General features: G+C 36.0%; 1 protein-coding gene across 2 annotated transcripts in view; it reads left to right on the forward strand.

Moving 5' to 3' along the window:
• Positions 1-27,140, forward strand: part of CDH8 (cadherin 8) — a 151,493-nt gene that overhangs the window by 16,625 nt on the left and 107,728 nt on the right. The window lies entirely within an intron of this gene.

The raw sequence follows: 27,140 nt of genomic DNA on the forward strand, positions 1-27,140 counted from the left end.
AAAATGAGTAAAAAAATCTAGAGAACAGAAATTACGGGTATCAGTTAATTTCATAATTTTGGAAATTCTCTGGGTGAATGAATAGCATATAGTATAATATAGGAAATGTCAATAGCTATATCTATTATTGGATAGAGCACAGATCAAGTGCATTCCTAAATTTTCCCTAGTGTAGCCACTTTCCCATCAAAACTTAGGGTCAGAAGGTGTAGTGATCTTTATATCCAGTGACTTTTGAGTGCTGTGGTAATTTACGTTTATATCAGGTATTTATTATTTCTCATTTGTTTTTCTGGGGTTAGTAACATGTCTCAATTTCAGGGAGATAGTGATAAGCTTATTTCAGATCTTAAACTATTCTGTCCAACCCATTTTTTCTAGAATATTTTGGTCAGGCTTTTAAAATTATTTTGAGTTGCTTTTGAGTAGCTGTGAAGAATCCTGAGTTTGTACTTTGTAGTACTTTGATTTTCAGGGTGTATCCAAGTCTTAATATTTCTACAATAATAGGTTTTTTTAGTGGATATAATACCCTGAATTAATGTTTAAGTCATTAGTAAATAGAAGTACATGGGTTAAACTAAGCCAAACCGATAAAGACATCCCATCTTCTGCTGGCATTTTGAATGGAATTAGCTACTCTAAAATGCTGTGACAATCTATTTGTTGAGACTGCTGCATAATTAAAACACTGCATGATATAGATGAAAATGAGCAAAAAGTGAAATTTGCTCCCATAGGGAGAAATCCTTGGTTTATTCATAAAAATGGCTTAAAATGTTCTTGTAATTCTTGTCTGTATTTTCTCACTCTCTCCAGAAAAAATCATCTGTATTTCTGACTTACTTTTCTTTCCTAAGGTTTATAAGTACTATGGGCAGTTTCAAACTCTCCTGTAGTCACTGGGAACAGAGGTACTCCACATCTTTCAGAGCTGCTCTTAATCCTTCCTGACTATAAAGCAGCAACTCCCTCAATTATAGCTCTTGGTGATCCTTATTCCCAGAACCTAGAGGTGCACAAAATGTCACAAGCAAAATGCTCTGCTTCTCCATGAAGTTAGGCTATGGTTTGTTACCCTCTGTTACCCTCTTGGTTTCTTATCCTTTGCAATTTAAAAATAACCTCCTTTTCAGAACTCACAGTAGATTTGCACTTACCTAGTTCCTCCTCATGTCTTTTCTACTTATACGCTTCCTCCAACCTTTCAATTTTACCCCCTGCCAAAGGATTTTCACACTTGGGGTATCTCCTTCATTCTGTTACTCTTTCCCAACTCTTTTTCTGTCCTGTGACTTCCCTTGGTTATATTTTTTTTTTTTCCTTTTTTTTGCCAGATGTAAAATATAATATGGTTAATTAATACAGAGAGGCTTACTATTGTGAAGAGAATGATACCAAACATGTATGCCACCTGTTTGCTGCATTTTCTGGACATAGATGTGCTTTTGTGCCATTACAGAGGCAGCGTTGCTTGTATGTGCTTTTTACATGTTCAAAGTACTAGTATAATATCCAAACAAATTTATTATTTGACAGTTAGTTTCTTCACAGGGAACATTCTTGAAGCAAATCTAATTATGTAGATTTTGATTGCAGTTTTTGTTTCTTTCTGTGCTACTGTAGAGTGTACATGGTCCTTTTCATAGTCACGCATGACTTGTATAAACATGTAATTAGGTGCTCTAGATACGAAATGCAAAAATAATTTTTCGTGCAAGCAAAGATAATAGACACACAAGCAGAATTTGATGTATGTTCTCAAATATACCTTTAAAGCCCACTGAAAATTCAGTTCTTAACTGCTCAGAGAAATATTGATACTTAAATAATGTTTATTCATGTCAGTGGGTGGAAAGCCATTTGATTCTAATTGAAATGAAACGTGTCAGCAAAATAAAACTGAAAATTGAGATTAATTATAACAAATATAGAAAGAATAGAAATCACTTTCTAAATAAAAGCCTGAATATAGAGTCTGTGCATTCAGTTAGTTAAAAAGGTCTCATCCCAAAGTTTCTGAAGTACAGAAAAGTTTAGCCAGATGGGATTTACAGGTATAGGTAATACCTTTTATTTAGGCTGCTCAGTTTTTCCAGGAGGAACAGCTTCTAGGCATAATGACCCTCCTTCAGAATTTTAAGTGTTGCGATGCAACTGCACGCTCTTCAAAGGTATTTATTCATCACTGTTCTTCATGAATATATATTAATAAATTCATTCCCAATGTATTTGCTCTAATAAATGAAAGAATCTGGAGTGAGACTAATAGGATGATTTAATGTGACTTCCTTCTTGAAGTGTGGTGGTTTTCTGCAATGACTTGAGTAAAGGGCAGGAGAAAATCTTTTGCTTTCATTCTTGAACTTCCTACAACGAGTTTGAAAAATATGCACTTTAATGTCAATTTATGTCAATGTAATGTCATTATATTAGCTAGGATCAAACTCAAACAAAATAAGCAGCTCTACTTGAGTTCACACATCAATAACAAAGTGCATGAATACTTATCTCTTAAGGTGATTTCTGAATTTATGCAATTTCTGTATAAAATGCTACAAACATTCTCATTTTTCTTTTTTGTCTTATTAATATTGCATTTATTTTGACACATGGTATTGTAATAAATTCCATATTGTTTTGATCTGTACACATAGAAATGTATATATGCATTTTGAGAAATCTACAAAGTAACCTTTTTTATGTTCATGTGACATACTTCAAGTGAGTTTGGTTTTGTTCACAGCAATACAATACAGAAAGATAGATTTACAAATATCCTTTCATACTTCAGTTCTTTTTTTTTATTATTCATCCATAGCAACAGGTATGTACTTTACAAAGTTACTGCGTCTACTTTAGAACACTCCGTACACTGCATATTGCTGTCAGCAGTTTGCAAGCCTCCCAGTGGCTGACAACCTCATTCAAGTGTAGAGTGATATGTCTTGTGACACTGCATGCTGTCCCTGTGGACTTGATTAGTTAGATAGAACTTTTACTTGATATACACTGCTGCATTTTCTCAGTCTCCTCTGCATGCATTTACAGCACCATGGCAGATGTGCTGTGAAATCTGTGGTGTAGCAAATGCCACAGGAGACAGCCACCAAATTCACATTGAAATAGGTAATAGAGTTAAAAAGCATTAGGAAACTAGGTTTTGGGTATATGGTTGTAGCTCCTGTTTTATGGAACACGCGTTATTAGTGATGTTTTAAATGGCATAGGACCTGGTTTAATAGACCTTTTTAAGCAAAAGTCTTGGAGAGTAAATGGGTTAATAGTTGATTGTAAGTACAATGCATGGAAAGAACGAAAGGTGGGATGAAGATGACAAAGGTGGTGTTTTTTTTTTTTCTTGTTTTTCCTTACTTTTACCACTAAATGAATCAGACACAAAAAAACGCTAACAGACAGTCAGATCCGTGCTGTTTCTGTGATTGCCTCTCTGGCAGTACTCCACGGTTTCTCCCAGAACCTTCCCCAAAGTTTTTTTGAGTTTATCTATTTCCGGTCCTAAAGTAATATATTGTATATTTTGTGCACAGTCTCTGTGATAAGAGATTTGTAAAATGAGTGGGCTGGGGGGACCAGCACCTGTGTCACATGCACAGCCACCATCGCATCGGTGGTACGTGCCGGGTAGCAGAGTTGTGCTGGATCTTGGAAGCTGCTCTCAAAAGCCCGGACAGGGGAGCAAATAAACTGGACTGAGTTCCTGATACTCAGAAAGAACATGGCCAGGACAACTTTTTAGTGTAGTGGAGTCTCAGGTAGACATTTTTTATCTGTGACTGTGGAGATTTTGTTCCTTGCTTCTGATTTACGTGATATATGTCTTTTCACTTTGTTAAATGCAGATTTTTTTTGTATGGCTTGTCGGGTGAGGGAGCTAGGCAACTTTTGCTGTTCAGAGCAATGGAGATTTTTCCACTGATATATGGGCTTTAGGTTCAGGCCTTTAGAGGAGACATAATTTTCCTGTAGGAGGAGCAGTAGAGAGGCATCATGTTTTCACAGTTAAGCGCTTCAGGCTGCGCTACTGTAAAAACCGAACCTGGAAATGCAGAGAGCACTTATAAATAGCTTCAAGCTGTATGTTCTACATTATACATGTTTTATGCAATCTTTGATTTCATTGCCAACATACATTTTCTCTCTTAACAAGGAAATGGTAAAATCTTACTTGTTTAAAATTATAAATAGTTCTGTTGAAGTGCAAGTGATACATATATGCAAGTAAACAAGGTTTTAATTAAACAAGTTCTTTCCATATGTTTTCCTTTTTATTCCTGCATTAAACTTGTGATTATAATGGCTGCCTGAAAATACTGTTGTACTCAAGTGATACAAACCAGAAATGTATATAGCTAAGGTTCCCATTGCTTTAGGGATGAATTACATGCTGTTTCCCTGGATGGAAGAAATCACTGTAAAATATAGGTGTAGTATAGCCCTAGCGTAGGTTTCATAGGGAATAACATGGTCCTACATTAATACACTGTTAAAGTTTTCACAGAACAACAGAAATCAGAACACGATATTATATAGATTCTTCTCTTTTTCTTCTAATACACACTTGTATGTTTTGCTATCTATGATTTAAATGCATGCCATAAAATATTCAATATCAGAAATGTCGCAAAGTCAACATTGCCTTCTGAGCCCTAGATTTTTGTTGTTGTTTTGCAACCATAATTATACACTAATTTTCCTACTTATGTTCAGTAAACTCCTAGAAGCTGAAATGTATCATTGATTTGCTACTGTATTCTTTATGGAAAATACTAATTCCCCCTGCCTTTTTGTGTGCTTCTGAAGGAGAAGAAATGGCTGTATACTTCATAGAACGCTCCAGTTTACATGGTCTGAATCAGCTTAGTAAGCAGGAGTGTAAGTAGCTCTGAGAAAAAACTCAATTAATTGTTGCTGCAAAGACAATAAATATAGTATCCAGTGTTTTATAGAAGCCTTAGAAAAGTAATGGGTTTAAAACAAATGTTCCTGGGTCTGCAAAAAATTTTATTCTTTAAAACTAAATACAAGTTCCAAGAAATTTCTTCTTGGAACATATATATTTAAACACAAACAGTTCGGTTGAAGCAAGCCAGCAGTGACTACATTTTCTAATACAGTGTAAAAATAATTTTATTGATTTCTCTTAGAGTTAACAAACAAGATGTATCTTCAGACTCTAAAATCTCATTTTTGTATATTCTTGGGAGTATCACTGAGTAAGGTTGAACACTCATGCTTCCTCATCTCCAGTCTGGAGGCATGATAATAAACAAAATTTAAGTATAGTCACAATTTAAAACACTTCTATGTCAGATAATACAACAGAGCTGGTAATAACTTCGAAGAGGCATTTCATCAGATGCCTCCTCTATTTCTGCCTCACACTTTTAAAGCGATAGAGCAAAAAGTGGCACATACCAGTATGGGCCACCACTGTGGAAAGCACTTAAGGAGTACATTATAATGTCATTACTTGTGAATCTAACATAATAAAGTGTCAACCTGCAAAACACTAGGCACTTTCTGAGATATCTGTATGTTCTTTACTGGAGTGGGAACGTTTCTGTGATGTGATTTGCATCATAAATTTTAGAGTTCATAGATAATAAATGTAGAATGACTTCAAATAGTTGGGTTTGGGTTTTTGTTTCATTTGTTTGTTTGTTTGACAAAAAAGGTAAATATGGTGGACATGATTACACTGTGTGTGTTTAGGCATTTGGATGCCCTGATGTTACTTTAACATTATTTGCTCAAATTTCCTTGTCGTATTTTTCTAAAGCCAAAAAGATTTCTAATCTTCTGGAAAAAAAAATAGCTAACATTGAGAATTTTTTTTGTTTGTGAAGAATTAGAAGCTTGTGTACTTTTGTTCAATATATTGATCTAAGCACTTTATCTTTCTCACAATGAATTGACATGTTTTCCAAGTATGCGTGCAAAACACTGAAGTGACAGTATGAAAAATTAAGCAGAGCCTTCCACATGATATTCTGCAGATGCCCTATGATCATTTAGTCTTTCCAACATTGCTTTAGTAAATGGTTTTCAATTTCTACCTGTAGGGTCCACCTCTGGTGCTGTCAGGATGCTTCAGTTCCAGTTGTCAATTTAACTACCAATTAGTGCCAATTGTGATGTTGTTTTTTTGCTAAAAGTTTGTCTTTTCTGAACTTGACAAACTTATCTCCCATAGGCCATTGAAAAGCTATCAGATAGTAGTGACTTCCCAAAAGTGACAGAACACGTTGCCTTTTGACCAGTAAAGGGTGTATTTATTGTTTTCATATTTCATTTATTTCATCCTGATATGATGTTCCTCAATTTGCTAAGGATTCATGTAATGAAAACCTTAAAAATAATTCAGCATAAAATGAGATATGCTTTGGGACTAATTCCTTTAGTGTTGGCAGGCTTCCAGTAAGAGCTCTGGAGCTGAAGTGGGTGATACCTTATGAACCAAATTACATCTGAGAAAGGTTGGCTTTTTAACTAGTGGACAGGTCTGCATTTTTAGGATGTTATAAATACACGTTCACATTAATCACAAGGAAAATTAGTTTGCATGTGGAAATAATGGGAAAGAGTTTGCATAAATTTTGTTTCTTGCAAGTTGTTTTAAAAGTTGTTTTTCTTCCTATTCTGGTAAAGTGAAAGAAGGAAAAGGAAGGCATAGTGTGTTGCACAACAGCCCAAGGACTTCACACCTGAGAGTCTTTTGTTTGTTTTTTGGTGGGGTTTTTTGGACAAAGCCCGAGATGTCAATGCTGTGCAATTTAATCTGGATGTAAAGCAGTCAGCTTCATTACAGAAATAATTCGCTGCAAAAAGTATTTTAGGCAGTGTTTAAAGGTAACTTATTTGAAAACAATATGTGGGGCATGTGGTATTGAAAATAAACATAGATAATTTTCTTAAAGATACTTAGGTAAATATTTATATATCCGAGTAGCCTCTTGGTGATCCCTGAGGAACACCTTTAGTGATATAGAGTAATACATAACTTTCCTTTTTCCCGAGGACTCTCCTCTGTTAGTGTAAAGATTCCCCTTCCATAATTTGTTTCAAAACCTTTATTTTAGAGCCGTCATGCCAGCAGCTAGGAAAAAGTAAGTGTAGCTCTCCCTGGAGACTATCAATGCCATTCCTAAATTAACTGGAGGAATCATTAGGTGCAACATAAGAAATCCCTTTTCTGTTTCAGGGTCTGAGCTCAATAACTGTTATGCACCCAGGCCCTGGTGAATAGAAGCAAAGCTGAGTCTTTGTGTATCAACTTGATGTGCTGTGCATTGCTGTTAGATTGGCTCAATGAGGGGGTTGTAGTGAAATAAAAGACTGACTTGGAGTGGATCAGTGGAGGCAAAGAGCCCAGTTATAGGTAGAACCAGTACAAAATACTTCTTAGCAGTTCAGAGTGCCCTAGGCAGCTGCTGGTTTAAATCCAGAAACCATATTATCTAATTTTCTTTTCCCTTGCAGAGAGAACTGCTTATATACAATAGAAGTATTGTTACCAAGTTAGAAAAGGTGAATTTTAGTATATGCAGAACTGGTGGTGGGCATCCAGACGTGAAGTATACAGAGGATAAAGGAATTGAACCAAACCATAGCTCTTCTATCACATTATTTTCTAAGGTTACCAAGCTACAAGCGTCATTAAGAGCTATGACATGTTATGCACCAACCTAAGAAATCAGGATATTAAAGTGAATGGAAGAAAACCCTTATTTTTTAATTAATTTGGGGTAATCTGCAACGTAATGGATGCAACATGATACTGTATATTAAAGCATGATGCAAAAGGCTCAGAATCTGGTATTAAGCAACTCAAATAGTTTAATGTAAATCTAGACTATTTTTAAAGAATAATTTTTCTAAATACAATTACTGACATACTTTTTATTCCCTTTTCACTCTTTTATTTTAGATTGTCTGTTTTGCAGGCAACCTGTTCTCTAATTATTATTCAGTCTAAAGCATTTAATGTAGACTGTTGGCACACTTTGCAATTCCTATTGTTGTCTTGTCATACAGACAAGAAAATACAATGTCCAGAGGCAAAATGTTTGTGTTTCTTCCTTCATGCAAAATGATCTGAAACAAGACTTAATGCCAACACAATATTTCAAATTTGTTAGTTTATTTCTGCTAATTAAGGGGTCTTGATTATTTTGTTGGATGTCCCACATACTTGTTAGAATATATGATTAACTGAGAGCAGATGCTGATCTAAATATACAAGGACTTTTACTTTTTATTGAGTTTTCATATGAACAAACAGAAGTAACTTAAATTATTTAAAGCGTATATCAGGATTTTATTTGGCACAAGAAGATTTACAGACTGAATTGAGATTTAAGCCATGGGTTTTTTTAAGGGAATCTCAGTGTGGACTTGTTTCTTGTGCAAATTTTTAAAACATTGTACATACACTCGAAGCATACATGGAGGGCGTTTTTGTAAACTGAACTACAGCAAAGGAGGAATGGGACACAAAATAACAGTAAATGTGAAAGCTGTTAATGTTGCCATTTATATTAAGGAGTCTTAGCTAAAATTTTGATCTGTTTTGTTGAGTAGAATTCCTGCCTCAAAGCTGTTACTGTCCAAACAGGATATGCAGACTGTAACAGAGAACAAAAATATAAATGCAGAAAGATGGTGTGGGTGGAGAAGTAATTTTCAATGTCCACAATTATGTCTCAAGTTCATGGCATTGCTAGGGGACAAGTTTTTTGATTCACGGTTAATTTCCATAGACAGGGCTGTCTCCCACTAGCCAGTAATGCTCTCCCAAGGTGCAAAGACCAGACATTACCGGGAGGTCTAAGAAACCATGTGATTACTTTTTAAGTGCGTGGGACTTTCTGTATGAGATATGACTTTGCAATTTATTAATGACTTAAATGTGACATATTGACAAATATATGTACATGTCACATACACATATGTGACAAAAATATGTTGAACATGAGACTTACTGACATGGTGGAGTTACCATACCTCAAAAATAAATAAAAATAATTAGAAACACTCTAAATTGTTAGGCAGAATTAGGCTTCTCATTCTGTGTAGAAGGCAACAGCACTGATCATCCTATTAAATAATCATTTTGTAATTGATCTAAATTCTGTCACTCCAGAAGACCACCTGCTAGTTTCTGCAAATTACCGATAAGCAAAAGAATGCTAGGAATTGAGCAGTATATACGCGTAAATAAATATTTTGATTTTTAAGGGAACTTTTGGTGAGTAAATGTTTCTATCTAAATCAAATGCATTTTGCAAATACTGTAATAGGCAACTCTATGGGGCAAAGTCTGATGGGACAGTAAAGCAAAATTTTGCTCTAGTAGTCAGGCTGGAGGCCCACTCTGAGACAATAGTGCTAGAGACAACACTGCAGTGCTTTGAACATCTTATAAAATGTATGTGTTTCATACTTGTAAAGTGAAAAAAACCCGTAGTGTGACTGAGTCAGTATTTATTCTAACTGACGTCTCCTATGGAGAATCATGAATACATTTGTAAATTCTGAAAATTGCAGAAAGACTGGAAAATATAAGCAATACTTTCCCCACTCTAAAACAGGCAGATGTGCCTCTGTTTTGTTCAGTTTCCAAGTCTAGTTTCTTTGTGAGAGGAAAGCTCTGATGTCACTTTAGGAAGGCAGGTTGTCAGCCTGGAAGAATACAAATATTGACTCATCTGATAGTCCACTTTGTGTGTAGCTCTGAGAACCTCCACGGCACAGGAGGATCTGGACTGGTGCAGGACAAAGTGACTGACCTCAGGAGTCTCACTCCTGGTGACCTTCCTGCTGCAATAACCATGATACAGTCTTCAGGCACTCTTGTGTTTCGTTGTCCCCATGAGACACTATCAGAAGGAATCTCTCAGGATCATTTGTTTGAGAATTCTCAGGGAGACCAATAATTCAGTAATAGTTAATCCTTAATTTATTCTCTTCTCAGCCACTTAATTGATGTCTCTTGTCCTTATTATGCCCTGTGATATGTTCTGTTACAGAGCTTGAGTTTCTGCGTTGTGAAGCCGTATGATTTGCAGTACTGCTTTTAGGTGATAAAAATAATTTTGAGGAGTCCAGCCTTCCAGATACTTTGAATTGCTTCAGGTCCAATAGGTCAAATTCATTTCAAATTTGGTTAGTAAAGTCACTAGGCATTAAGTCTGTCTTAATGTACTTAATGTAAGGAGTTATATACAGTTTATGTAGTGTCTGGTGGAGGCAGGGAGATGAAAGAAAAAGTAATGACGACACTGAGATGAAAACTGGTGCACGTGTGTTGTGCACATGCACAGGTTGGTGTGTGTATCTAAGAGAATATTAGAAGGATTCTTGTTAAGAAGAGGGGACCACAATAACCTGTATGGCATATGTGTTTCATTAGTGAAACTTGTTTTTTCTGGAATTAAGTAAGGATAGGAGTATAGAAAAGCCACAGCACTCACACAGCCTCTTCTTCATGTAGATTGACCCTTGTAATGTTCATGTCCTTTGTCATTCTTTTAAAAATACTGTTAACCTTTTCTGTAGTGACTGTACCTTCACACTTGATGCAGCAGTATTGTGAGCTGAAATTGGAAAAAAAAAAAAAAAAATTGTACCAAAGGTAATTTTCCGTGGCATACCAAATTCTGCTTTGCAGCAGGAAAAAGAACTGCAGCTACTCAAAAATCCTTTTTTTATAATCTTCCCTATTGATCACACCTGTATTGAAATACAGTGTGTGGAAGCTCAAATATTCTTTGCTAGGGCTTCTCAGAAATAATTGAGTTATCATTTATTTCACTGGAGAATCAAAAAGTGATAATGAGACATATTTTAATTTCTTAAAGTCAGAGTCCTTTGTCATTCTGTACCTCACCAACATAACATTAGTCTGGATTCTCTCGGAAGTGCAGCTTGCTCATTAGGAATGTGTGAAATGAAATAATTTAAGAGGAAATATTTTTCCTATGTATTTCTAAAACTCTATTATTTTCAATTGACATTTAATATGAAAAAAATTCTTGTTAAGCTTGTTTTGAGAGTCATGAAGTGTTTTGGATGTTAAATAAAAGCTGATGTGGTTTCATTTATAGGAATTAACGATGGGCCATGTAAGTAGGAAGGGTATTCTTGTATATAACGTATCACAGCAAAACTGTGGAAAGGTTTGTCCTTGGTACTGTTCTGGCCTTTTATTACAAAGAGCAGGAAGAACAGTCAATAACCACTTATTAATGTTTTTCTCTCTCCTTTATTGTAGCTTTAGGTACATTAGGCTCTCAGTAATTATCTCATTCATAATCCTCCATAACAAGTAATATTTTCTGCATCTTGTGAAGCATAATTGGAAAATATTTTCTTTGGATGTACACTATTTCTATTCCCTCTTTAATATAACTTTACCCAAGAGTATCTTGCCTAGGAAAAATGAGCAAGCATAATTTCATACAGGTAATCAAATCTCTCAAATGTTGGCACATTTTCCTTTATCTCCATGGGACCAAAAGCTAACCTTCAAATAGACCTAGGCATTAAAAGAGAATTTCAGCACACAATTAGAACTCAAATAAGCTTGTACAAGGCAACTTGAACAGAAGTGCTATTTTGAGTTATTAGTACTGTATTTCTACTACAGGGTATTCCATTTGATTGATACAGAACTGCAGGGGAATAGATATATTAATCTAAGTGTATGCATATATGTCTTGGTGTGTGTATATATAGATATGGCTAATATATTATTTAAACCTATAAACCGGCCTATAGCAGGAGTTTTCTACCTTTCCAACTAATTCTATTTTTTTTCCCACTTAGAACTCAAAACCACATCTTGATACAGGTTTTATCTTATTAGGCTGAGCAAAATGAATGTATGGGGGGGAAAAAAGAAAGAAATCAGCATGTCTTTAGAATCATCTTGGTTGCAGTACACTGTAGAACACTTAAATTATTCCAAACATTCTGACATAAATCATGCTGAAGTGAGAGGCAACAAAAGCCATATAGAATCGAGGATACAAAGCTAAGGGCTGGTTTCAGGCAGAGCAGACACTTTCAAGGCTAGTATATGGTAAACCTACAATGAAACCTTTCAATCTCTATTCTTGTTGTGGAATTGAACATTCTCATTTCTCTTTTCACTCATTTTGGTATCAAGGGCCCTTGTGATTACAGAACCTAGAGAAAGATGATGCTGAAAGATGATATGGCTCTCCAGCTGTAAACTATTTACCAGGATTCTGGTAGTGTGTAACCCAGTAAGACAGCTGCCATTTTCACAGTGCTTATTTTAAAAGAGACGCTAGATCTCTCAGTGAAGATCTTTTTTTCTCCTGTTCTATTTTAAAAGTTTGGCTTGGCATTAATTGGATATTTAAATGCAATAGTAGGCTTATGTTGGTCGTTCAGAATTTTGTGGTACGAATATGCTCGTTCTCCAAGACTAAATTTTGGATTTTTTTAAATTCCCTTTTTAGTTGGCCAGATTATTCCATGGCTATCATATGTAAAGCCTGGTAATTGAGGTCTGAATTTAATTTTTTATGTTCTTGTGCCAAGGTTTTTATGTTTTGCATTACCATGAAAGTATCTACAGAGTTCTTCCAATTATAACAGTTGAATTGTAAAATAATTTGCTTAGTTGAGTTGTTTGTTAATCATTGTCTTAATTTACTGTGAAAACATTGTTTAAAAAGGGTTATTCAGTAATTGGCTTTTTAAATCTGGTACAAGTATGATTTTTAAAAACAGAAGAAACAAAAGCCCTCAGTACAAAAGTTACATTTTTAACCCAAGTTAAAATAGCAATGGGGATGGGATAATTTGGCTAATAGATCTGTTAATCTGTTGAGTTTATTTGCTGATAGAACAAACTCAGGTCACCTGTCTCTGCTTGGAATTTCAGCCCAGGCAGAAAGTACCTCTAACGCAGAGTCAGTATGGATCCTTTCCTGCGTTAGGCTCATAGCTCAGGCCAGTGTTCCCCTCCTCTAGAAAAGAGAGTACCTTCCTTCAAGGGGTCCTGAGAGCCTGAGGTAGGTCTATTCTTAAAATTCTTCCTTTGAACAAAAAATTAAACATCAATGAGCAAAATAAAGAGCAGGATAAAGAGAAATGTTATAACCTAGGGGGAAGGGAATTAAGAGGGGGAAAACTGTTTAGTGGCCTGATCTTGGGGGAGAGGATTTTCAAATACCTGCCTAATTACATGAGTAAAATGTGGGATTGTCATCAGGTTTCCTGTGTTCTCTGAAAGTTAGCTGCTTGATTCTGTAAATCAGGCCTTCTATGAGAGGGTGTGTCTATTTTTACACCCAAGTGACGCGGAAGGCTGAAATATATGCAAACTGACAGCTGTCAGCTTTCGCACAAACCTGGAAAAAGGCATTTAGTTGTTTCAGGGCTATAGAGTTTAGATGTAGTTACATAAAGCTGCTGGTAGATTTCTAAGTCTCTTTGTGAATCTAAGAAGCCATCTACTAATGTACATATTAATGCTAGATAACTGACCTGCAACGGACCTGGTACCTAATTGACCTAAGCGTTGCTTAGGAAATAAAAATTTGTAATCCTCTGATAGATAACATTTCTTTATAGGTGAGATGACCTCTGATATTCCTTATTTCTTCTCAATGTTCTTTGAACTATACTTCAGTCTGGTTTGTATATAGCCGCTTTTAATATTATTCAGTGTTTGTGTTGTTCTTGTGAAGCTTGCATATACTTTGAGCATGTCCATAAATCACGCCTTGCAGGTAAAGGAATGCATATTTGTGTGCTTTGTCAAGTCTTAGGGATGGGTAATGTATTCCGTTTTTAAAATACAATTTAAAAATAATGAAAAATCAGCCTTAGAGTACAGACACTCTAAAGGCCACAGCAGGAAAGTCGGAGGTGTGGCATGCTCACTTACATGTGTCAGAACATATGCCGTGCCATCTTTCTGATGAAAGAGCTTCTCCATGAACTTCTACAAGCACATTGTATTATTTGCTGATAATCTTTTCCAGCTGTATTGTGCTTCACTCCTACTGAAATGAACTTCCCCAGACTTTAATATATTTGACATTTTTATTGTGTTTGGAACTTTTTGTTCTGAAAAACCATGTCTTTTGCACATTTTATTCATTATTGATGAGGTCATCTTCAAAAGGTTCCAGAACTTAGTGACATTACTCCTACTATAAGAATATGCGACCTTTTTTCCTCATAGTTACTTTTCTCTCTCTCTACATTCCTTTATGTTGATAAGGAAACTGGAGTTTGAGAAATGTAAAAAAAAAATAGAAACAATTCTTTACTATTTACTTTCTGGTTGTCCAAGTATTGCATGTCTATGCTGACCCCATGTTCAATATTATCATTAGGACTGATTAGGGAGTGGGAAGAAAGGATTGTGGGAATAGAAAAAGGAAGATTTCAAATGAATTATTTTCTATTTTTCCTGAAATACATTTTCACAAAATTGTCCAGCTGTTCATTGTTATTTAAGATATTAGTCAACCTCACAAATTTATGAGACTTCTACTGTTGAAAATAGGATCTGAAAATTACTTTCTTTCTAAAATTAAGAGAATAATAGTTGAGATTAATAGCGGCTATGTGCTGTTTTATTTATTTTGCTTGAAAATGTCCGTTGTTCTTGAAATGCTCTTTGAGTTCAGTGAAACATTTGCATTATAACACATGTTGTATTACAAGGTACTTTTACACAGCCATGGAGGTCGGTAACAGGGAACTTGCTGCTTCCCTATTTCTCTTAGTATTCATCTTAATTCATTACACTGAGCTCATGTGGCATAAAAAATGTGCTGCACTTCACCGAAAAACTGTGAATATATACTGAGAAATATGCAGTTGTATGTACCCTGAGATGAGAGAGAGTCACTCAGTATCTATATATTGGCTTTTCAAGCCAGCAATAAAGGAAACTGTAATAACAACAACACTTGTGGCTGGTAAACACCCTCCTGTAGTTCAGAACTGGAATATGAATGGATACCATGGGAGGCTCGCCCATTTCTGATGAACAGTTTTTAACAGTGTGAATTTATGAATCTACTCAGTGCAAATGAGAGTTTATTATGCCAAGAGTCTAGAAATGATGCTTTATTTATTAAATTAATACAAAAATTGTACTTGGATATGGCTGGAGGGTTTTGTTAGATCTTTCTGAATGTCAGAGCTTAGGCTGAAACCATTGACTGAGGTTATGGGAGTTAATAGTGGAAAGAGGACAAACTGCCAAAAACTTCCCATTCTTTGCTTGATTGAAATGAATGTGTATTTGGAACAGCACCTGTCACAGTTTCCCAATCTGTGCACTAGAGAAAATGATACTTGCCCATTTTGAAAATACTGGGTTTGTTTAATAAAAGCTTTTCATCATTATTTTGCCCTGGAAAAAAAGCTTTTGCCCTTTTAAGACCATTCCTCCACAACATGAGTCAGCTACATCAAAGTGCTGCAAGATTGGAAGCAAAGACATCTGCTGTAGTAGAATCTGAAATAACTTCAAATTTACACTGATATGGTAGAACTCATAACATAAAATTCAGGAAAATTTGATACCTAGTCACACATAACTCTAAGGCTTATTGCCATATTTTGATATCTAGTCTGCCAGCTGTACTGTGCACTGCCCAGCTCATTCAAACCATATGCCTTGAGCAAACAATCAGCAAAGTGTGTTAAAAGCTCTGAAAAGTACCACATTAACCAGAAGTCAACCAGCTGCATGCACTGCCCTATTAATTTGGATAAAAGCTTGCCCTTCAAAACTGATTTTTTTACTTCTTTCTTCTAAAAATATAGCTTAAATTGTGTATCTGCAGTTAGGTTTATAGCAACAGTTGCGTACTATCTGCAAAATATTAGTGAAACTTTTTCTAGGCTTTAAAAGTTTCCCTAGAGACGGAAGAGTCCATTACAAGCTTTTCTGTAGCTTGAAAGAAAACACTCATTCATGGAGCACCCTAAAGCCTTTACAGCACATATTCTTTATGTCTTAAAAGAATCTTGGTCAGAGTAGATTGTTCATTCTTCTGCCGTAAACAAAATGAAAAATGTATGCATTGTTTTGTTTTTCCTTCTTTGGTTGGATCTGGTTTATGCTCACACTGGTTGAGTCACTATCCTACAGCTATTTGCAAGAGCAAGTCAAGAATTCACTGGCAATAATAAACATATAAACTGTGTCTATGTATGACTTCTTACTTATATGAAGTACTGCTTTGTCTCTACACTTCTATACATTTTCTTTTCCATGTGTCCCGATTAAAATGGATTCTCTGGTATTTACATTTATGCAGCCATGGATTGGTATTATCTGCATATTAAAATAAAGGGTGAATATAAAAATAAGGAGATAACATTGTCACTGTGACTGGTTGAAAACCATACTTTCTCAGCTATAATCATATTGAGAATCCACACTAGTATTATTTTAGATAAAATTTTGTAAGGTTTAAAAATTACAAAGCATATTAATAAACATTTTAGCAGCATCTCTAAGCTAGAACGAAGTACTTTGCTCCAAGCAGTCTTAACTAAATAAAAAAGGGTAGGAAGTATATTGTGAATGAAACATTTTCATGGCTGCTTCTTACCTACATAGTCTTCTGCTTTCATCCTCTGAAATACATTATCAAGGGAAATGTTGGAAACGTTGCAACTGATAACCCAGAACAGTAGAGCAGCCTACTGGGGTTGGTTGTCTGTTCTCATGGTGCTTACAGTTAGGCCAAAGTGAAGCATAATTAGGCAAGTAAATTTAATCTACTTTCTGCCAGTCAACTTAATATTGTACCATTATTAATATTACTCTGCAGTGTTATAAAAAAATCTTTAAATATGAGGGTAGTAGAAAATTTGACAGACTTCTATTGTTTTATTTATCTGTTGACTTGTACAAGTTCTCACAGCAAATATAAACAAATTACAAGAACACAGTTCCACTCAGCAGTGTTTAAGTGTATGCAACAGATGTAACATACCATTGTTTATCCTTTGTTGCTGTTTCTCATCACATCACAGACCTGTAATGACTTTATTATATAGCTTATTGACTCACCTTCCAGTTTACTTTTACCTTCTCTTCCAGGTCACTGCAGATGGAATATAACTTGAATTAGTGTACGGTATCTCACTGCCCTACATAGCAAAAAAGTACTAAAGTTTCCTTCTCATTCATGCAGCAGGTAGTTGCTGTCCTCCAAATTCTGGTCCTCAGTACAAAAAATGTCAAACACGTAGTTGAAGACAATGGCATAGTCTTAGAGCTTTATGCTTTCTGTATGTAGTAGAAGTGGCTGAAAGTCAAAAGGCGTTTTGCCAGGTCTTGACTGTGGCTCTGAAATCTTAGGACTTTAGGTCTTCAGAGACATAATAACTGATATAAATACGTGTTTATAAAGTTGAATTCAAAGTTGGGGATGTGGCTTCCTGCAGAAGTATTCCTCCAGTGTTAAACTGATACTACACTGGATGAGAGCCAACAGGCTCTAAACTTGCTTTTAAAAACCTGAATCTGGAAAGCTTTTCAGAGAATACATCTGTATTTCTAATTTGCACCTTGAAGGATGAAATTGACTGGAGAGTTGGTGAGAATGAATAAATTGATTCACAGTGGGTTGACAACTCCCTGTGTCTCACTTTCTGTGAAACATCTGTGGGTGATGCCACCACAAAATTTGACTGCTGGCTTGCAAGCTGGTCTACTAGAAATACATGATTAAAAACCTGTTACTCAGATATATGCAACTGAATTCGTGGCACTGTTTTCCAGAGTACTTTGTGTAACAGTGAATGGGTGATAAGGGGACTGCAGCAGAGCAAGGAATGTCCTGTTTCTTCAAGAAATGTCATCTCTGCTCTTCTGACTCTCATAGATGTTCAGCAGAAAATCAAGCCCAGAACTGAAATTAATAATGTGCTAAGAAAATATTTTTCTTTTAAAAAAGTAATTTTCTTGTGAATTTTGTTCTAGAGCTTTAGAGAGAAAAATAATGAAGATGACTACGTTTTAGCAAATGCTACAGGGTGAAATTTCTAGCAGCAAAATCATTAGATGCATTCATTTGTAAGTATCGGTGATGGAGATGACAGGTTCTATAGATCACAATGCTTCTATTCTTGTCATGAGGAGTAGTACTTTATTTGCTGAGAAGTCATGCAGCACAGCACATTTAGATTCTCCAAGAAAACAGTTCATAATGTTTATGAATGTGCTAGCATTTTATCATTATAAAATTATGAACTCAGAAGAAATCATCAATTTCTAAAATGCAATGCATGTACACTGAATACAGCTCTTGTATAAAACAGGTAGACCTGTGAATCAAATGCTCTTGCCTTTCTATTACAGACAGAATATATTCACCTTCATGCCACTTTAGTCTGTGATGAAGGTGCAGAATGTACTCAGAGAGCATCCTTATGTTGAGCACATTTAATAAATAGAACTGTACTATTTGGCTGGCTTTCATCCTGAGAATTGTCCAATTTCATACAAAGATGAAATGAGACAAGAGACTCAGATGTCCTGGCAGTCTACACTCGGTGCTAACGAATGAATGAATTAAATATATGAAATTCTCAGGCACCATCTTTTTACAAAGGAAAACATAAAATTATGTAATTATACAGTATTGGCATTTAAATTTATTCAGCCCTTGTAGAATCTGCCTGTGGCTTTTTTTTCCCTAAACGAACATTATTGTAGCTTTATTATAAGGAACAATTTGCTGTATCACAGCTGGCCATCACTGAGGCATTGTAGACTTAATTCCATAGATGGCCTTCAGTGAGGCATTGTCCAATTCATTCTTAGCTGAACAGTGCCAGGACACATACTTGATTACTAAAACAATGAGAAGTGTTTTATGTGTATTTATGTGTGAGCACATACTGTAAGTTTATTTTTTTCAGGCTAAAGGGAAGGACTATTAACCACAAACCCTAGACCCTCTGATTTTATAATTAGAAATCAATTGGGCAGAGCTTAGTTTTGCATATGTGACCTCTTCCCACGACTATGTTCCAGAATGGTTTTCTCCTGAAATGGTTTGCTTAACAATTTTATATTAACAACTAATCTATTTGAAAGATCAGTTTGAAATACTAAATTACCTGTGTGCTTTTGGTGGCTACATAGAAAAAAGTTTAACCAACATGGAATTACCTGAATTGTTTCTTTGTAATTTACATTTTAATCTCATTGTTTTAATTAAAAGCTGTCACAAAACTTGATGGCACTGCAGAGTTGCATCGACTTTGGTAAGGGCATGGCAGGACCAATTACATCTGGAGTTTATATTGTTCATTTGTGTCCACAAGGAGGGTAAAATGCAGCTGGACTATGTTATGCCAGACAGATTGCTAAAAGACATTTACTCAGCTGATTTGGCCACCATGGACCAGTAAGGTGGTGTGGAAATGAATCCATGTCCTGATTGCCCTGGTATTTGGGAATCCTCAGGTGGATAGATGTAGCATTTCCTATTCCAGTTGTTTTCTGGTATTGTGCACAGAGAGCTTTTTAGCTCTCTAAAAAGAAGATATCTAACTAGTGTATTTAATTCCAATGACCTTCAAATCCAGGGGTGAGGGAACAGGACACAACAATCTGTTTTTTTCCTGGAGAGTAAACTATAATTTGTAGTAGCCCACATTCCATGTCTCATCCGAGGTCCTAGCATAGGGAGGACTGAATGCAGAGTAATGCCGCTGTGGCCTTTTTCCTGTATGTACAGTGCTTGATTTTATCCAAATGTAAATGTAGTAACAAGGTAATGTATAAAATATGTTGCTCTTCTAGTAATTTTACTTTGGGAATGGAAAGCTCTTTCCATGGTAAAGGGGAAATTTCTGATTAATAATTCAATAAAAGTTTGGGGGATTTTTAATTCACAGTAATGAATTTATATTCTGGGGGAGCAGGAACCAAGAAATAATATTTTGGTTTTTCCACTTTTTGTCTGAGATCTCATAATCTGAGCGGGTTTATTATTTACTACCTCACAGTAATACTGTTTTAGAATGTGCAGGAACATCTGAGATTTGTGGTATGATAGGGCTGAATTGAATTGGATCTAAGTAACTGCAGATGTGGCTGGTTTCATCTTTATCAGCTTACCTAAGCTTTTGCACTTTAAGACTTCTCTAAGTTCAAAGCATAGACACTGCTTGATTGAAGAGAGCTAAACTATAGTTTCACTTCTTAACCTTTCAAAAATAATGCTAACTTAATTCAAACTCAAATGCTACAGAATTTGAAGGAGTTTAGATATGCACCAAGTAAAAATTCCTTTCCATTTTTTATAATACAAAGAGACACCAAAAAGAAGAAATATATCAAAGCTCTTGAAGTTTAATTTTCGTTTCCTAAAAAATGCTTTTTCTTTCCATGTGAACAAACATAATTTGAGTTCTTCCCCATTCCCTCACTGAAAATAAAGAAATCACTAAAATATAAATCAAACTTTAGCATGGAAGAGCAACTTTGTCAATACAAGCATTTGGGGAGATTCTTAGAATGGTGGAATAATTATAACATCGGATTTCTGTTCACCATAGGGATAGACAGAAATTTGCTGCTACATAGGATAATGAGATATCTATGTACATTTCTGCATTTGAAATGATAGGAGAGCCTACTAGTGCAGAATAGATAAAACCAGCTTTTTTTACCTTGGGTTTTGTTTGTATCTCCATTTTTGATAGTTTGTGTTTCAGCTAGACATCATGACACATTCCGAGTTGGTATCTTTTCTTTTGATTGTACTTCTTGAAAGGACAAAAACATGGACTGCATCACAAATATATAATTTCAAAAAGAGACTCAAAAAATAGGACTGGAGATTTCCAAAAGCCTGAGCAAACTCAGCCTAATTAATTTGCTAGTAAAATATATTCAAAGTAATAACAGAAAGTGCTGTGCACAGGAATGATTGGATTTGCATGTCAAAACTTGTATTCAACAATTCTTTGGCCAAGTTAGGATCTGTGAAAGATAAGCAGGAAGAAATGGTTAGGAATAGACTGTTGTAAAACTAAGAAGATGTCAGGTCTAATCATGTCTTTTCCTTTTCTGAAACTCAGTCCATCAGTTTTCAGACATGCTTCTGCGGTGACCTTTCACCTTAGGTTAAGTCTATCAGGCTCTGTCAGGACCCGGACTGGAAGCCCAGACAATTGCAAGGGTTCTGTGATCCCCTCGGGTTAAATTAGGGTGAGACAACACCAAACGATGGGTTAAAATGTTTTACTTGCAGTAGAGAACAATTTAAACTTGAAAAAAAAAAAAAAAAAAAAAGGATAATAAGCGATGTGGTCTCTTATAAATCTATAAGAAAGAAAGGAAAGGCAAGGAAAGGAAAGAAGAAGAAAGGAGAGTAAGAGAGTGAAAGAAATCAGGATCACCACCCCTGGATCCAGCATTGTCTCAGGTCTGGTAATCCTGTGACGGGTGCACATCTATCTAGCTTTGATGGTGGATGCACACAGAGCAAAGTTTCTGTTGCCTATTGTAAGTTTATCTTATGAGCTGATTAGCATACCAGATGAGGAGGGGCAGGCATGCCACAAACTCATTTCCATGAGAGAGGAGGAAAAAGGTGGAGCAAGGGTTCCGGCTGAGTCAGTGGTCGTTGCCCAGCTTTGGGTTTTCCTCTGCTCCCAGAGATCTTATCAGTCATCCCAGAAATGGTCACCTCTTATCAGTTCTTGTTACCGCTTCAGTGGTGAAGGCCCGTTAGTCATTAGCGAGGCAAGCCTGGTGTCTGGCTTGCACAATAGAGCCACAAAGCTTTGGGCTCAGCAGTACTTGTGCTGGAGGGGAAAGAACCTGGTTTAGCCCCTGTCTCCCTCTCTGAGGTTTATCCAAGATGTTTGTCAATGCAACTGCAAGGGAGTGGGGGGTGCATCCTTCCATACACTCCGGCTTCCTTGGGGGACATTCCTTAGGCTAACCCAAAGGCCATAGCTTGTCCTTGAGGTTTTCTGTGTCAATGTTTGAGGCATTACTTCTCTCAATTCCTTACAGGCTCCTATACGGTATTTGTTATTTATGAAAATTATTTCCTCATAATGATATCCTGTATGAGAGTAAGTTTTGAAAATACAGTTTTCTGATCCCTGAAAAAAATAATAATTTGGATCCCTTGTAGTATTTGTGGACTCAGCCTGGGCTGATGAGAGCAGAGGAAAGACACTGAGTCCAGGGAACTGCCTGCAGTGCCTTGTGGATCAATCAGATGGCACCAGTGGTGACCTTGTCTAAGGGATCATTCATCTAGAACGGCCCCTGTCATCTTTTCCTTTGGTGCAGATGGTTTGCACATCCTAGTCAGCAGAGTACTCAACTAAAATTTTAGATGGGTATTAGATAAAGCAGCAGGATATTCCTTTATGCACAGTACCCCAAATAATGTAAAGAAAAGACACGCTAGGAAAAAAAAAGTAAGGAAAAAGTAAAAATTGAGCGATTGGTTTGACTGAACATCTGAGGCTTTGACACTGTGGGATGACCCTGTCACTTCCCTGTCTCTGAACACTAGTTGTGCTAGTGGCAGGAGTCGATTGGGCACATCCATTTCAGAGGCAGACTTCTGCCGTGCCTTGTGCCTCCATGTTCTTGTGCACTATGACAAGTGTATGTGATTGATAGAGATTGTTTCCTGGGGGAAACTACTGTCCTCACAGGTGAGATTTCTCTGTGTTGATTGTGTATTTCTGAGTAACTGAAAGGGAATTCTGTCACTCGGAATGAGACGAAACTAATTTAGAACATAGTACGTGGATGTTTATCATCCTGTGATATAGTTCAGTGACTCTCAGTATAAACTACAAAAAAAATTTTAAATAATTTAAAAGTCTTCCTAAATCCTACAGAAGTTAAGAAGTGCTCTCAGCAGGTACTATGAATGTGGATTTTACTTGAGTCTTACCTCTTCCTGCTGTTATTCAAATTGTGCAGACAGCTGCCAAGTCATAGATGTGATGTCCTTTATCACAGAAATACAGTACTTAATTTTGTTCTTTAAGATATACTAATCAGAGATACCTTGATCTGTGTAATTCTAGAGCATAATCCAAGATTTGAAATTAGAGATATTAATATGTACTAGATGAATGATTACAGTGGTTGCTTAGCTTCTCTTAATTTGAAGTCTTTAAAGCATTCAATAAAATGAGTGTTTGCTGTCCACCCCTGAGTGAAATGCCAATTCTTGTTTATAACATTATAAAGTTAAAAAGAAAGTCCAATATTTGTCTCCAGTAGGCTCATTTGCATTACTTCTTCATAGTAATTTCATGAACAATAGGGATTCTATACCTAAGAGCAAAATATATGTTGATCTGTATATGCTGAAATAGAATCACAGCAAATATGTTTTAATTATGTTTGTGATGCTGCGGAAGTAAAGGCATGGTAGAAAGCGTTGTAATATCTACAGAATGAGTCATAGCATAAAAACACCAAAACATTAAAATAAAGCTGGTTCTAGTAAAGAAAATAATTAAATTATGATAAACAAAAGGAATGAAATTGCTTTATTTTTGTTGGAAGTAAAGGTTTAATTGGAGGATTTGTGTAGGCAGCAGGAATGGGTTTGCTTTTAAGGCAAATAAGAAAGTAATTCTCCTAGAATTCAAGTGCTACTTATGAGATGAGTAACAGATTTTCATTTCCTGTGCAGTTTTGAAAAGTTGGAGAGAAAAAGATACTTTTGTGTCACTCCAAATACAAATTTTTGGAATATCAAAAAATGTTTTTGGCTAGGAGTAGTACTTTTGTTATATGAAAAAGAAGTCCATAATACAATAACGAAATTAATTTAAAAAGAAACATTTTATTTCCATTTTGAACATACTAAAAAGTTAAATACTTTAAAAGAATGAATGCATACACAGGCATAAAAGATTTTTTGAATGTAAAATAACGTCGAAGTATTCTGGTTAGGAAATGTTCAGAAAAAAATACAGCACTGGTCTTTTCCCAAACCTGTATTTGTTTCCAAAGTCAACTTTTCAGTAATATGCAGGTGAGTGGTTGAAATGAGTGTCACTGAATCATTATTCTTGCCCTAAAATAAAAAAAAGTAAATGCAGCTACAAGTGTCAGGCTGGTATTTTGGGTGTGACTTCTTAAGTGTCTTCTAGCAGCTGTTATTAGGACCTTCAACTACTCAGTTTGTTCTGAATACTGGGCCTCTTTATTTCTGTGACTCTGTTTCCCCATCAACAGACTATGAAGAAAAATAAATTTTTGCGATGGTGTTCATTCAATTACTGTGCTGATACATTCAGATTGTGGAGTAATGTACATGCTGTCCATGTATTAACATTTAGATGACGATAATGTTACCTTGATTGCAGCAAGATAAATGAAAGGTTACCTCTGGTTTGCGCAAAGCTCGGAGTGAGTTGCTGGTTTCAGGATGTGTGATCACTCTCAGCATTGCACCCTGGGGCTGAATGACACGGCCAGTTTGATGATGTCTCTCTTTGCTTGGGCTATCAATATAAAGTGTCACTTCTGGAAGAGAATCAGGCCAGAAGAGAGCTTTAGCCACAGGGAGTGAGAAGAAATGAGCTTGGCAGTAAGATTCCAGGCAGAATAAATAAGGTTTGGGAGTATTCTTAGCAAAGAAATACACTCACTATTGAATATAATGAGATCCAAATAAGATATTACTTCAGGGAAAAAAACCAAAACTCCGAGGCTTTCTATTGATCTTGTATTCAGTATTCATCTGCAGTCAAAGAAGCTATTGAAATCTATGTTATATTTGCTAACAACTTGTGGACCACCTTTCAGGAATGTAATTCCTTGTATTCTTGATTTTAACTAGCTGCTATTCTAATTTTTTTCTCGTGCAGATTTCTTGGAAGAGCTTCTTCCTGTCAAGCAACTCCCTCATCCCTTTGATGGTGAGGGACTGCTTCTCCACTGTTTCTCCACACAGGCTTTAAAAATTCAGTTATTGTTAAATCTCTCCTAGACAAGAGCAGGAAAAGGAAAGATAAAGTATTTATCAATGTAAAACTCTCCAGGTAACCCTTAAAGTGAATATTATCACAAGCGTACATAGATTGTTGGGAGCTTTTTCCTCTTTGCTTTAGGTATTTGTAAGGCTGTGGCTTGTTTGGCTTTTATAACAAAAAACAAAACCCAACCATCTTGTAATCAATAAACTGGCATCTGGAAGTTAAATATTCTCAGCTTCATTTTCTGTGGCAAGATCTAAATTGCCTAACATTCATGTAACTTTTTTCTATGTGTTTTTTAGGAGCCATATGCTTGGTATTTACTTCCTTTTGTTTCTTCCTGCTTTTCCATTTGTTTACTCTAGGTATTTATATTTCTTGGTTGTTTTCATTCTCCAAACTGGTTGATGTTTGGTTTTAGGCTTTCACTGCCACTATCCCTTTGGAGCTATATCTCAACAGATAAGAGAAGCTCAAGTATGAAGATTTTTTTTTTTTTTCTTATGACTATATAGCATGCTTCAGATGGAGACTTTTTACAGTCTTTTCACATTTTCTCTATTATCCATCACCTAATCTGCATAACCTCATTCCTTTTTATTGGTAAAGGACAGATGTCAGACTTTAACTATTTAACCCTTACGTTTAAGTTCTTTTTTAAGGTATAGAGTAAGTACACTGTATATAATACCACTTCAGTACTACCTTCCATTCTGTCTTACAATATACATTCTGTTCAGGTCTAGAGAATGATTGGAATTAATGTAGTATTCATCTAAACTGTTAGAATTAGACTGCATGGAGACGATCACACTGGCAAACAGCATACAAAGTTTTAAAGTTACAGGTTAACTGTAAGAAATCCATGGTATTCACAGATCAAGAAGTGAAACAATCTTTAAATGGTGATTTCTAGCAATGCTTATGCATACTACAGTCTCAATGAATGCGACTCATCTGTAAGGGCTATTCCTGACCTGTTCATAACACTTGACAAACATAAGAATTTTTCAGTCTTTCTGTATTCTTTCACAGAGTTGGAACTGTTTGTTAAATCTGCATATCAATAATACATAAAACAAAATTACAATATATAGCTTGCTCAGGGACTCTGTTTTTCTTAGGCATTTCTATCCTACTGTAGGAAATTTAAGTGTTGCAGTCTACCAGAATTGCTGTGTATTTTCTTTTTGTCAAGAGAAACTTGGGTTTTGTGCTGGTTAGAAACGCAGGGTTATATTCAGGCTAATTATTTTTTCTTGAAAATAATGCTTAAGCCTGTCCTGCCATGATACCATACTTTATTATAGTACATACAGAAAAAGAAAAGGAGACTGGAGAACCCATGGAGTTTCCCTGTTTAGCTACCTTGCTAACATTCATGCACTAGGCTGGAGAAGATTATGGCCCCAAGCATTCTTGTTCTGTGGGCTTCTGTCTTTTTCTGAGAAAAGCTACCTAATAGTGGAGTTGGCATAGCTGAGGCAGGGAACTATGGGCCAGCTGATAAACATATACAAACTCAGAAACCAATTGTGGTCTGTAGTGAGATATTTAATACGGCTTTGGATTTTCAGTATGGGTGGAAAAAAAGTTTGGTTTAATCATGATGTGATTGTGACTTTTGACTGGCCATGATCCCAATGTGTGTCACAAAAGAGTTAACATTTGATGAGCCAAGGTACATTTGTTAACTGAATCAGGTTTTGTGTCATGATACCATAACAGAACTGAGCAGCAGTGCACTTATACTGCTCATATTTTGTTGAAGAACTTTGTACAGCAGATTATCATAGAATGGTTTGGTTTGAAAGGGACCTTAAAGACCATCTAGCTCCAACCCCCTGCCCTGGGCAGGGACACCTTCCACTAGCCCAGGTTGCTCACAGCCCCGTCCAGCCTGGCCTTGAACCCTGCCAGGGAGGGGGCAGCCACAGCTGCTCTGGGAAACCTCTGCCAGTGTCTCACCGCCCGCACAGGAAAGAACTTCCTTATATCTAATCTAAATCCACCCTCTTTCAGTTTAAAGCCATTACCCCTTGTCCTATTTTTTCAGTTAACTTTGCCATCAATCTCCATTTACATACCCAATGATCCCATCTCCATAGACAAAC

This window comes from Athene noctua, chromosome 9 (assembly GCF_965140245.1).
Source record: "Athene noctua chromosome 9, bAthNoc1.hap1.1, whole genome shotgun sequence".
In the NCBI taxonomy this organism is placed as follows: Eukaryota; Metazoa; Chordata; class Aves; order Strigiformes; family Strigidae; genus Athene; species Athene noctua.